The sequence below is a fragment of the Microtus pennsylvanicus genome, chromosome 4 (assembly GCF_037038515.1).
Source record: "Microtus pennsylvanicus isolate mMicPen1 chromosome 4, mMicPen1.hap1, whole genome shotgun sequence".
In the NCBI taxonomy this organism is placed as follows: domain Eukaryota; kingdom Metazoa; phylum Chordata; class Mammalia; order Rodentia; family Cricetidae; genus Microtus; species Microtus pennsylvanicus.
Window position 1 is genome coordinate 64,945,719 of NC_134582.1, and position 12,842 is coordinate 64,958,560.

Consider the following 12,842-nt stretch of genomic DNA (forward strand, 5'->3'; position numbering starts at 1 on the left):
AAGAGACAACAAGCAACATCCATGCAGGTGTGTAGACACACATGCAATCACAAAACTCACAAGGTGGAGACAGGAGGTTCCAGGTCAGCCAAGGCTACATAGCATGACCTTATCTCACAAAACCAAAACTTAAGAATTTAACTCAGTGGTAAAGTATTTGTCTGGCATGTGAAAGGTGCTAGGTTCAATCCTAAGCACGAGAGAGAGAGAGAGAGAGAGAGAGAGAGAGAGAGAGAGAGAGAGAGAGAGAGAGAGAGAAGATAGATAGATAGATAGATAGATAGATAGATAGATAGATAGATGATAGATAGATAGATAGATAGATAGATAGATAGATAGATAGATAGATAGATGATAGATAGATAGAGATAAGGCCAATAGAGAGATAGATAAATAGATGGGGATAGATAGATAGATAGATAGATAGATAGATAGATAGATAGATAGATAGATAGATAGATAGATAGGGCCAATAGAGAGATAGAGAGATAAATAGATGAAAGGTATCAAGTGATAATTCACATGATACAGACCCTGAAAGCCTTATTAATAATAATTATTAGTGATATTCAAAGATAATAAATATGGTAATTCCTTGAAAGTCATGATATTTACAAAAGTTTAATGAAACCTACTTAATCTTTTAAAAATGACTTCAATTATATTTCAAATATTGAGATGAATATTTTTAAAAAATTAAAATAATTTTTGATATAGTGCTGCGGGAGGACCTTTCACTCCTTTAGCCCAATGGGCTCGTACTTCAGCAGCTATTGGCTGAAGGAGCAGAAGGTCCTTCCGCAGCACCATAGTAAAGTATAATTAATGTAAAAAAGACCAATAGATTTATACAAAATTGCAGGTAAAAAATTAGCAACTTGTGAAAGTATTTCTTTAAATCATGAATGCAGAATATAAGGGCTCATCTGTCCATATAGGTATAAGAATCATAGTGAGGGTGTGGAAAAATAACTGAGATGGTATAGTGTTTGCTGCACAAGGATAAGGACCTGAGTTCAGAACCCAAACATCTAAGTGAAGAGTTGGCATGTTGTGTGTTTATAATTATAGCACTGGGGAAGCAAAGACAGGAGCCTCATTGTGGCTAGTCTATTTGGTGAACACCAGGTTCAGTGAGTGAGCTGCTCCAAACAATGGGGTCGAGAACAATTGGAGATTACATCCAACCTTCACTTATGCACACCTGATTATATACACACATGCACATGAATACATACACATAAAAAATCATGTTGATTTATATGCTACTGCAACTTGAAAGTTGTCATTTCTTTCCCCATTCATACTGATCCTAAAAGCTTCACACTGTTGCTTCCATCTTGTACAGATGAAGGTCTAGGTCACAGGCAATGAGGAGGAAGGTTGCATGGCAGACCTTCTGCTCATCTCCCTCATTAGGTCACCAGTGAAGATTGAAGATGCGCAAGTGAGTCATATCTGTGGCCGCATCCTTCTGTCTGTCCAACCTGGTGCCCAGACTTGAAAGTCATTCCCTGTCCTTGAGGCAAACATTATTTTAATGTTCTGAAAGACCGTGAAGTTCAGAGCTATGTACAAGCACTCCAGAGGACTTGTAACTTATTCTAGACCTGCATTCTGCAGTCTGTTTAGGACAAATTCACTCTTGTTTTGTTGTTTGTGATAGAATCTTGATAGGTAGCCCAGGTCTAGAAATTATTGTGTAGTCCTGGCTAACCTTGGACTTGCAATGATTCTCATGTCTCTTCCCCCTGAGTATTGGATTATGGATATGTGCCATCATACTGAGCCACCTATGCCAAGTTCATGACCATCTCTCATGTTTTCCTTTTTAGAATGAAACACAGGTATTTATTACAATATTTTACCACCAGCAAATAACATGAGTGCACCTAAGTACACATATCACGATTGTACCTGAATGCACATAACATGACTGCACATTACATGACTGGACCCAACTGCACATAACATGACTGTACCCGACTGCACATAACATGACTGCACCCGACTGCACATAACGTGACTGCACCTGACTGCACATAACATGACTGCACATAACATGACTGGACCCAACTGCACATAACATGACTGCACATAACATGACTGCACCTGACTGCACATAACATGACTGCACCTGACTACACATAACATGACTGCACCTGACTGCACATAACGTGACTGCACCTTACTGACTGGTATTGATTTTTTAGCTTAACACAGTAGAGTTGAGCATAACACAGATTGGCCATACCTTCATGACGAGAGAAGTTGTGATGCTTAAAGATTTCTGATTGACTGAATTCTTCCTTAGGCTCCTCCTGATCACTGTATGTATACTTTTTCCAGTCCCTCCCTTCCCAGAGCGTTTGTGACTCTGCCATTTTTATGACGTCTAACTAAACTTTATCTCTCAAATAAAAAGGCAATGAACAAACTAAAGCTGGCATCACTTCATAACATGTAAAATCCACCTTTCCTTCGTTCCCAGCCACTCCCAACTTTACTAGACTAGGAGCCTGTCATTAATAGCCTTTCATTAATAGGATTTTAGGCATCAAAATTTTAATAAGCCATTTTCCATAAAGATGTTTTTCTGGCAATCACCTGGAAGAAACAGGTATTCGTGGGATGTTTTTATTTTGGTATCAAAATTTTATAACATTGCTGTTTACCACACAGTGGCTATAAAAGATTACCAAACTGTGGTAACTCATTTATAACTCAGAGTAAAAAAAAAAATAAGCTGATCCCACTGCATTCCTCTGCCAGTAGATGAAAGTGAGACTAAAGGTGGTTGGAAAGTGAGATATTCTTAAACAGAAAACTACCGTATACTCAACAAACTTACTATGTGTGCATTTTAACTCCATTATATGATATTATTCAGTTTTAAGGATGAAATATTAAGATGTTTATGGAAGAATTTTCTGCCACTTATCTGTAGGAAGGAAAGCTCCAGGCAGCTAATGTTCTTTCTGTCCCTCCAGTTTACACATCAGAGCTCTTATTTGTATGCACCCAAACTCAACATCTTGCCAGGGGCCACATATCCCTGTGTTCCCTACTAAAGAGGTGACACATGAAGCCTGAAATGCTTGAAATGACAAATATCCCAGCAGGCCTGGCTTCTTCCCCTCCTTCCCTGAGCTCCTGGCAATCTATTTCAACTTGTGTGTGCATTTTAGGGTGAAGCATGTGTCATGGAGTGCCAGCCTCACTGCAGGCAGGGGAGCTAGGTGCAGGTCTGCAGATGAGTGTGAGAGGGGACATGTAGTATTCCTAGCCTCTGCACTCAGAACTTCTTCAACGGTTTTGTGATGCCAAGGGGGATTCTGGCAAATAATTACCAAGAAGGGAAAAGAGGATAGGAGATGAAGGGAGGGGAGGGGAGGGGAGAAAAGAGGAGAGTGGGGGAGAAGAGGAGAAGGGAGAGGAGATGTGGAGGGGAGATGAGGAGGGGATGGGGGAGAAGGAGAGGGGAAGGAGAGAAGGGGAGGGGAGAGGAAGGGAGAGGAGGGGAGGAGAGGGAGGGGAGGGGAGGGGAGGAGAAGAGAGGGGAGGGGAGGAGAGACAGAAAGAGCTACCACTACAGGTGAGTCTTTCTGTCATCCATGAAGGTATCATTTGGATACATAAATTTATTTTTAAAATCTTGATTTGGGACTTTGTTAAGTGGAACCTTGATGGATTTGTTGAAAGAACAAGTAGTATTTTCAGCATCCACACCAGAAAAGGTCACTGCTCTCAGTCACACGAATAGGATACTCATGTAAATCATGATGGCGTCCACACGGGGACACAGCAACATGAGTCACATACCACTCCTTGAAAATGCTCGCTGTTGTAGAAGGAGTGGCAGGCCACGCCCCACCGCCCGGCTAGCTTAATCCCTGAAATAACCACACAGAAATTGGATTCATTCAAATGCTGCCTGGCCCATTATCTCCAGCCCCTTATTGGCTAACTCACACATATTAGTTTAACCCATCTCCATTAATGTGTATCGCCACCTGACTGTGGCTTACTGGCATGAGTCTAACCAGCGGAAGGACACTCTCTCAGTGCAACAGCTCGCTGAGCTCACAGCCTCTCTCACGTTCATAAACGTTCGATGGGAATTTACTAATATCTGCTCAGCCTGTGACATCACTACCTTCCCCACCTCCCCTGCTCACTCTCCTGAGCTCCCACCAGTGTCATGAGATGAGACTGCCTGTTAATGGTCACACCTAGAAAGCTTAACCACGTCACAGTGCAACTTAAAACAGTGGCCCAAGGATCTCCCCTTGACCTGCTTGGCTCCGGGAGAGATCTCCTAGGCAACCTTGGCACAGCAATCGGGTTGTACATGTGTAAGATTAGTCTCTCCTCTCTCCACCGCCACTCTAGTGGGGGCAGACAAGCTCCACAGTCTCCTGTCTTCTAACCCCTTCCTAACACTCCAACCAAGACTTAAATATCATTGCTGCAACTAGATGATAAAATCTCAATTATAAGAAGAAATAGCATGCATGAATGCAAATAACATTTTTTCCAAAAATCTATAACAAATAGTGAATTGGGAGGTTTAAAATCAAACTGACAGATTGAGGCTATGGATGCAGCCAATTCAGATAATTCTTTGAAAAAATACATTTTTTTTGCACAACAAAGGGAAAAGAATAGAATTGACCCATTTCCATAAAACTTCAGAAGACATTTTATTCAAACAACAGTGGGTTGTCTATACCCTATGGTGTCTTCCTCGGAGAAGAAATGCCCTGCCCTGCTTATACCAGTAATGATTTTAAAAGAAACTTTCCAAATTAAAAATGTAGCAATGACTCATTTATTTACATTTTTATTATAATAGATGTGGTTTATTTTATTTTTCATCCTAAGGCAAATATTGCTCAATGTCCCCCCTCCCCTTGGTTGTTTTTTGCTTTTTGAGACAAGGTCTCACAGTGTAGCTTAAGCCAGCCTTGAACTTGCTAACGATCCTTCTGTCTCTGCTTCCTGAGTTCTGAGAGTCCAGCACTGGTACATGGGCTGTGTGTCCTCTGGGGGTATCTTTGTGTGGGCACACAGAAGCCAGGCTCTGACGGGTAAAGGAAGGGACACAGAAGCCAGACTCTGACGGGTAAAGGAGGGGACACAGAAGCCAGGCTCTGATGGGTAAAGGAAGGGACACAGAAGCCAGGCTCTGATGGGTAAAGGAAGGGACACAGAAGCCAGACTCTGACAGGTAAAGGAGGGGACACAGAAGCCAGGCTCTGATGGGTAAATGTTGCTGCACACAGAAATAAGGGGTCTGATGGAGAAATTTGGAGAACAGGAAAAACGTTTGCTCCCTGAAGCTTCCCATCCGAGAGTTAAGTAGCAGATGGGTTAAGTCAATTTCGTACAGAAATTCAGCCAATGTCACTAAAATATGGAAAGCATTTTATGTTAAACGTTGTGACTTTTAAAAATTCCCGGATTCAAAGCTAAGGTAATTTGGACTAATTAATCCCTCTGAGTGCCGTTTCCTCCTGTTGAAACAATCAACAAAATGCTTCCCCCTCCTTTCCCTGAGCAAAGCAAGAGTTCAGCAGTTTTCTGTGAGTGTGCTGGCCATTTTTGTGCACTCTTCCAGGGACTGCCTGCCCTGGAGTATGTGCTATGAGACACACGGCCTGACAACTTCTGGGACAATGAAGCAGGATAGTGGTCCCTCCTCTCAGGATGCCCATCACCACCCAGCCAGCACTGTGAACGGCTGCTTGGGAGTGTTAGAGACTGGACTGTGCACATTTCTGATCCCACGTGCCTTTGAACACCCTTCACAGCACAGGAAAACCACAGCAGCAGGGCGAATCTGACACTTATCTGAAAATCAGACGCAGTCTGGCCAGAGAATTCTGGCATCCAGCTTCACAGTGCACAGTGTAGTGAAGCAAGATGGGCCTGGAAGAGAGTGGGATAGATCCCCAAACGGAAACGCTGCCCCAGAGTTATCTCGCCGCCACAATTCCTGCAACTCTTAAATTATTTAGCACAGAAAAATATTACCTTGCAGTTGGCCTTTGGAGGATGCTAGCAAGTGTAAGAAACTAAAAGTGTTAATTTAAAAAGAAGTGATCGAGTAAACCTTTGAGAGAAATTCTGGGGTAGTAAGATAGACAAATGACCTCATCCAGAGGATGCTGACACCACCATCCAGTAGGGTCAATCGAGGAAGAAGTTAGGTTTTGTTTGCTGTCCCGGGCAACATATTTAGATGTCAAAAGTGTTAGTAATAGTCAGGGGGCATAATTGCTCCCATCTGTGTCATTTTCTTAGCAAGGACCATCTCTAGGTAAAGTTCTCCAGGAAATTTTACCTGTCATGACACTGGCCATAGCTATCAAATATTCCCTGCACTGAGGAGAGGCCACTCAACTGAACAGAGTATATGTGTTACATTTATTATGCAAGGAGCAGGTAGGGAACCACCACAGAATCAGGTGAAATGTGAGCCCCCAGCTGTGTCTGTCAAAGCGGGTAAACCTAAAACATCATCGCCCCTTCCATGTCCCCCTGAACCCACCTGCTGTGCACACAGTGCCCCTTGCATTTCCAATGTAGCCTCTGCTGTGTCATTGCAACCAGCACCTCTAACTGAACACCAAAGAAAGATTTTTACCAGAACGTAGAGCTTTGGGTTTGGGCATTCAGATCAGATATGTTCTCCTCCTGCTGGTGTCTCCGTGTGTCTCTGAGAGATGGCCTACTTCAGCCACTTCAGAAGTTCAGTCAGCCCAGAAAGAGCCGCGCCTTCCCAGCACCTGACTGTGGTCACTGCAGCAGTGCAGGCTCAGAACACAGCTTCCATGTAATCAACACTAACCTGTGTTTGTTTTCCTGCTCTTTTCTGTTGTCAAAGTGTTGCCAGACACATCTATACATCAAGTGGGCTAGAAAATTAGCAGTTTTTCTAGTAAAGCAGTCACCTAGGTTTGTAGAGGACAGTTGGTTTTTTTTTTTTTAAAAAAAAATAAGATTACAAAGCGCTCTGCGGTGGCTGAGAGCGATAACTCAATAACCACCCACCTCATCTGTCTTTCCTGATTTTCTTTGTTCAGCCATTAAACATGAGCTTACCTGAAACACAGAGACCCGAAGCTTTGATGTAGCTTGATGTGAGGGGAAAACAAGTGTGGTGAAGATTATTTTAAAATAAAAAACAAAATTCTGGGGCTGGTGGGAATAAAAACTGTCTTGACATCTCAAGGAATAAAACAAAGCTCACCTCTGGCCACCTATAGTCTGTGCCACAAGCTAATAAAACGGCCATTGAGAGGAAGAGAGGAAGGGCAAGCAAATGTCCTTGCTCTCTGCAGATGAAAATCTGGGTAGGATTGTGTGTCCATTAGCCAGATAAATGACACACAAAATGAGCAAACTCAGACTTCAGAAGCAGAGCCTTTGACTTTGCATGGACACCTCAACCCTGTTCTCTCATACATTAAATTAACCTGTAATTAATAATAAAACTCCAAATTTAATATAGATTCCAATAATTCATTTTTTAAAAGTAAACCAACCCAGGAAAAATAAGTTCTTTTGGTGTTGTTTTTTTTAATTAGTTACTGAACTTTGCTGTTAGATCTTTGGAGGACAGCTGATACTGACCACAAATGGTAGTTTTCTGAATGCTATTGACTGAAGCGTAGACCTCAGTTGATGGTTCTACGGGCTTGAACACCTGACAAACTCTAGCTCTAAATGACAACCTAGACATGGGTTACTATTATGATTCTGTGTATGTGTGTATGTATGTATGTGTATGATTGTGTATGTGTTTATTGTATGTTTGTGTATGTATATGCATGTGTATATATGTATGCATGTTTGGGCATATGTGTATGCATGTATGTATATGTGTACATGCATGTTTGTGTGTGTGCATATGTGTATATGTAAGTATGCATATGTATATATGTGCATGTATATGTTTGTGTATGTATGTGTATTATGTGTGTGTGTGGTATGTATGTATATGCACAGAAATGTGTAAGACAGAGGTCGATGTCAAGTGTCCTCTTTAGTCATTCCTCAACACAGGTCCTCAGACACTGGGTCTCGCTGACGCCAGAGGGTCCGGCATTCAGCTGGGCTGGCCAGCAAACACCAGTCTTCCCCTGTCTATGTTTCTTCCAACCCTGGTATTGTAGATGCGAGTCACTGCATGCAGATTTTTATGTGGGTTCTAGTGGCTCAAACTCAGGTTTCCATGCTCTGGGAGTGAGCACATTACTGACTGAACTATCTCGAGAATCCCTGGAGTACTTTTAAAAATGAAAATATGTTAATCTACAGAGATGGCACTTTCACTTCACTCCTGAAAATAACAAGCTTTGTTTTTTACATGATTAAAAGGCATGCTTAGACACTAAAATGTTCAGTGTATTTATAGGTCTAATTTAGCACACCACCTTAGAGTGGGTAGGGACTTACGTTCACCCTCTTCTGATAATTCAGTACCACACAGTCTCCTTCAAGACCTCCTAGTAGGGCTTCCTTTTTAAAGATTCTACCTCCGGTCAATGGTGCCAAGTGCAGAGAAAGGCTTTCACACAGACCTTTGGACAATACATCAAAAAACACCAGCTATTTTCTTGTCTGTGTAGTTGGGACCTGGGTTGGAATGACTGGAATATCATGGCATTAGTCATATACTGTGGAGGGAACACCCAATACATGGAAGCCATACATAGCTAACTCAAGCCCCTTCATAGTGTGGTGAGCTCAACACAGCCCAGTTCCTTCTACTCTGTTCTCCTTCTCCCAGGGAAAACTGTCAAAGATGAAGGAAATCAAAGTTCCCTGATCCTTAATGTCTCAGCCTAGAGTTCAGCAAAGAATTATTTATGCCAATGTTTATTGTTTGACAAGGTACAAGGCCTGGACAGACTAGAGACAAAAAGTTCAACTCTGCCCTTTATGTATAGTCATTTTATTGAGGAAAAGAAAAAATATATATTACTGTAAATGATCTTTATTTTACCAAAGAATTCATTCTTGTTTCTTCTATACAAAGAACACTCCAAAGACATTTGGACTACTATGTCCTTTAAAAATGATTATTCGTGGGGCATTTTGTAGAAACAAGTTTATTGCAGAGAGGGAGGCACAAGCGCCATCTCTGCCTTAGTCAGCAGCTGAAATTTGTGTTATTAAAACTTGAGTTCTCGTTTTGCAGTGTTATTTAAGACCTGGCAGAGGCTGGGTGTTTGCTTTTGCCAATCTGACTTCAACATCTAAAGGTCTTCCAAAAAACCTTCTCTGCCAAGAAGTGACTAGCTCAGAATGAGATTCTGAATAACAAAAGGGTTAGTGGAGGATTTACCCAGGCCAGTGCTGGGGGTTCTGAAAGGGACTGTGTCTTGTCACATTAATTGTGTGCTTGTCACGTTGATCGAAGTGGGAAGAAATTCTGCACTTGAGGATCTCCAAGACAACCTGAAACGGTTGTTCCTCATACAGAATCCTGCTATTTCCTGGCAGAAAATTCAGCACCAGGAAAAAAAACCCTTCATGTATTTCATTCTTTCTCCACACTATGACGGATGGCAGAGCCCGGGGCTGGGGAGTGCAGATGGAGCATCAACTCTGCCAACGCAGATGGTCAACCGCAGAGGCCCAGATCTATCTGTATCGATATGTTTCTGAAGAGCCAGTTTTCCTATCTTAGTACACACTGTCTGGAATTCTCAGCCCTCAATGTGTCCATAATGACTCTCTCTGCCAAAGCATCCTAGCAACGTATCAACTAACCAAATAGGCAGACAACAGAACAAGTGGAGATTATCCAAAGCTGCAGGAGGGCAGTGAAGATGTGCCACCATACAGAGTGTCACCATCAGTGTTTGTTGAAGCCAGGGCCATCCCAACAGCAACACGAATCCGGGCATAAATGCTAAAACAAAGTCCTTGGCCCCTTGGTCCTATTCACTGAACAGAAGCGCTGCAATTGCTGACATTACCTAAATACTTTTGGACCAACTGCATTTAAATTGGCCTAGTTAAGGATCTCTGTTCCTACCCTTGCAATGTATTGCTTAAAAGATTACATATCCTTGTGAGAACAGTTTCTTTTGAGTTATTACCTATCTGAATGGAGAGAGAGTTGAATGTTCAAGGTCACTCATTCGTTTATGCCATAGGGTGGGGTCCTCTAAGCGGATCTCACTTTGCCTCTGCAGCACAACCTATTGCCGAGAGCTCCACACCTGTCACCCGCTCCAGATGAGATTTACTGTGGTGACTCACAGAGATGAGGATGCTTACCTGGAGTATCTGCTTCACAGCATCAGCACACGAGTGGCTGAGCAGGGCTGCTCAACCAGAGCCCGGCTTAGCCTGCATTGTGAGTCGCAGTCCATACTGGGCTACAAAGTTGTTGTAATAGGAGCGGGGCGGGCTGAGTCCCCGGCACCCCACTAGCCTACATCCATCCTGGGTCGGAGCTTCATCGTGTGTGTCTGCCCGGGAGCAGGGAGCATGGCATCTCTCTGAGCTCACTTCCTCTTCCTCCCAGCATTCTGTTTTGTTTACTCCTCCCACCTATGTTTTAACCTATGAGGGCCAAACAGTTTCTTTATTGCTTAACCAATGAAATCAACAGATTGATAGACACTCCCACATCAAAAAGTGACACCCTGGCTGCAAATTCAGCAAGAAGTTAAATTTTGAGAAGGAAGCTATCTGGGAGTGCAAATATGCACAACACACAAGATATGCTTGTTATACAATACACAAGATATGCAAATATGAAAAGGGCCATGTATAAAATAGTACTATATACAATGAGTACATAGAATGAAAACAATATTTTAAACTGAAAAATTAGAAAACAAAAAACTATTTGCTGAAAAAATTAAAAAAATAAATCCTGAATCTTAAAGTAGTTTATAATTGGTGTTTGGTTTTTTAGTGTTTATTTCTTACTATTATGTGAATGTGACTGTAGATACCAGCAGACACATGGAAGTCAGAGGGTGACTTGGTAGGAATGGTGACTCTGTCCAGCTGTCTGTGGATTGGGGGATCAAACTTAAGTCACCAACTTTCAGGGTAAGCAATCACTGACACCTTAGTGGTTGACCTCAAACTCTCAATCCTCCCCACTCAGCCTCCCACATGCTGGGGTCAGTCCTCCCTGCTCAGCCTCCCATGTGCTGGGGTTATTGGCATGCACCACTATACCCAAAGTAACTCAGGACAGTTAAAAACATTTCAACAAACCAACGTGTATTTAGAAGGTAAGGCATGAAAATAGCCAAGTAATTAACTAAAACAGAAAGCCTCTTTTCTCTAAGGAACATGAAGGAAGCAAGGCAGAAACTTTCAAAGACTAAACTTTACTTGTACTAGATAAAGCCACTGGCTTTGACTATGACAAGAATCATCTGTTACTCGATAGTACTTGGCATGGATTGCCTGTGCAGAGGAACTCTTACAGATACACTGTTCTCCACAGCCCAGGGACAGAGCATTATCAACTTCGCTATGCAGTTCGCTATGCAGTGCACTTAGGACTCTGCCCTTACAATGATCCTATGATGTAGGTACTCGTTTTACCCCTGGTTCTAAAAGGACACATTCTAACCTAGAGGAAATTAAGTGACGTGTCCAACATCTAATGAGGACTATGTGGTTGAGCCACAGGGCCAAGCTCCTCACTGCTCTAAAAGATTATCTTGGTCACCATGAATAGTAAATTCAAGCAAGAGAGAAAATCACGGGACTCATATTTCAATGCTGCCATCCACTAAATTGAACCTTGTACATGTTTCAAAAAGATTCAGAACCCATTTTCAACACAGGAAAAGGGAGATAACAATCCACCCAATGTGTTATTGGGAAGATTAAACTAGTTATATTTAAAGGTTAATGTTTCACCAACATAACCCATTGTAGCTACTCAGTAGACACTAAATCACATCCAGCACTCCAGAATCTAAAGTTCCTTTATGAGGTTGTGCTCCTGAAGCATCATGCTTAGGCATATGACAGTAAAATAAACAGTCCATTCGTCCCCCAAACAGTGCGTTGTTAATACATTGCAGCGGTTCAAAAAGAGGGGGTGGGAGATTCATGCAGATAACCCTCAAGACTGATCTTGTATGGCTTGAGACTATTTCAACCCTTACTTCTTCAGACTGCCTCACCCCAACTGTATTTTGTCCCCGTCTTATTTATGTGACTTTAGTTGTGTGGTGGTTTAGCCAAGTTAAACCTCTTCGTGACTCAGATTTGTTTTTATCCTGGAAACAGTTACAATGTCTGTAAGTCTCATAATACTAAGGATAAAATTAACAAATCCATTTAACATGCTGACAACAATGACAGGTGCATGGTCACTGATTCAAAACCCTAACGGCTATTTTTAATATGACTATAACAAAAACCCTATAGTGTGATCACTTAGAAACAGGAATGAAACAAAGTCCCACCTCTTTGTGGATATTGTGTTTTTGTTTTGGGTGAAGGTCTCACATATCCCAAGCTGCCCTTTCAAACTTTTTATGTTGCCAAGAAAGAACTTGAACTTGTGATTTTCCAGCCTGAGTTCCCAAGTTCTAGGATTGCAGAGGAGAGCCTCCCTGCCCGGACTGTGCATTGTTGAGGATGAAACCCAGACCTTCGTGTATACTAGGCAAGAACTCTGCCTACACAACTACATCTCCAGACCTAGATCGTTTTTCAGATGAAAAATCAGAGTGAGAAAAATGAATGATGATTAGATAGTAAATAAATGTTGTCCATATGCACACCCTTAAATGTATATGAGAGAGAGAGAGAGAGAGAGAGAGAGAGAGAGAGAGAGAGAG

At 42.1% G+C, this 12,842-nt stretch overlaps 1 protein-coding gene across 3 annotated transcripts in view; it reads left to right on the top strand.

Annotated features, from left to right (window-relative positions):
* Chst9 (carbohydrate sulfotransferase 9) overlaps window positions 1-12,842 on the top strand; it is a 253,342-nt gene that overhangs the window by 94,729 nt on the left and 145,771 nt on the right. The window contains exon 1 of one of the 3 annotated variants that reach the window (XM_075969259.1): window positions 9,240-9,338. The exons of the other annotated variants lie outside the window; for them this stretch is intronic. The gene's annotated coding sequence lies outside the window, so the exon portion shown is untranslated. Of the gene's footprint in view, window positions 1-9,239; window positions 9,339-12,842 lie in introns of those variants that run through there. 3 annotated transcript variants of the gene reach the window in all.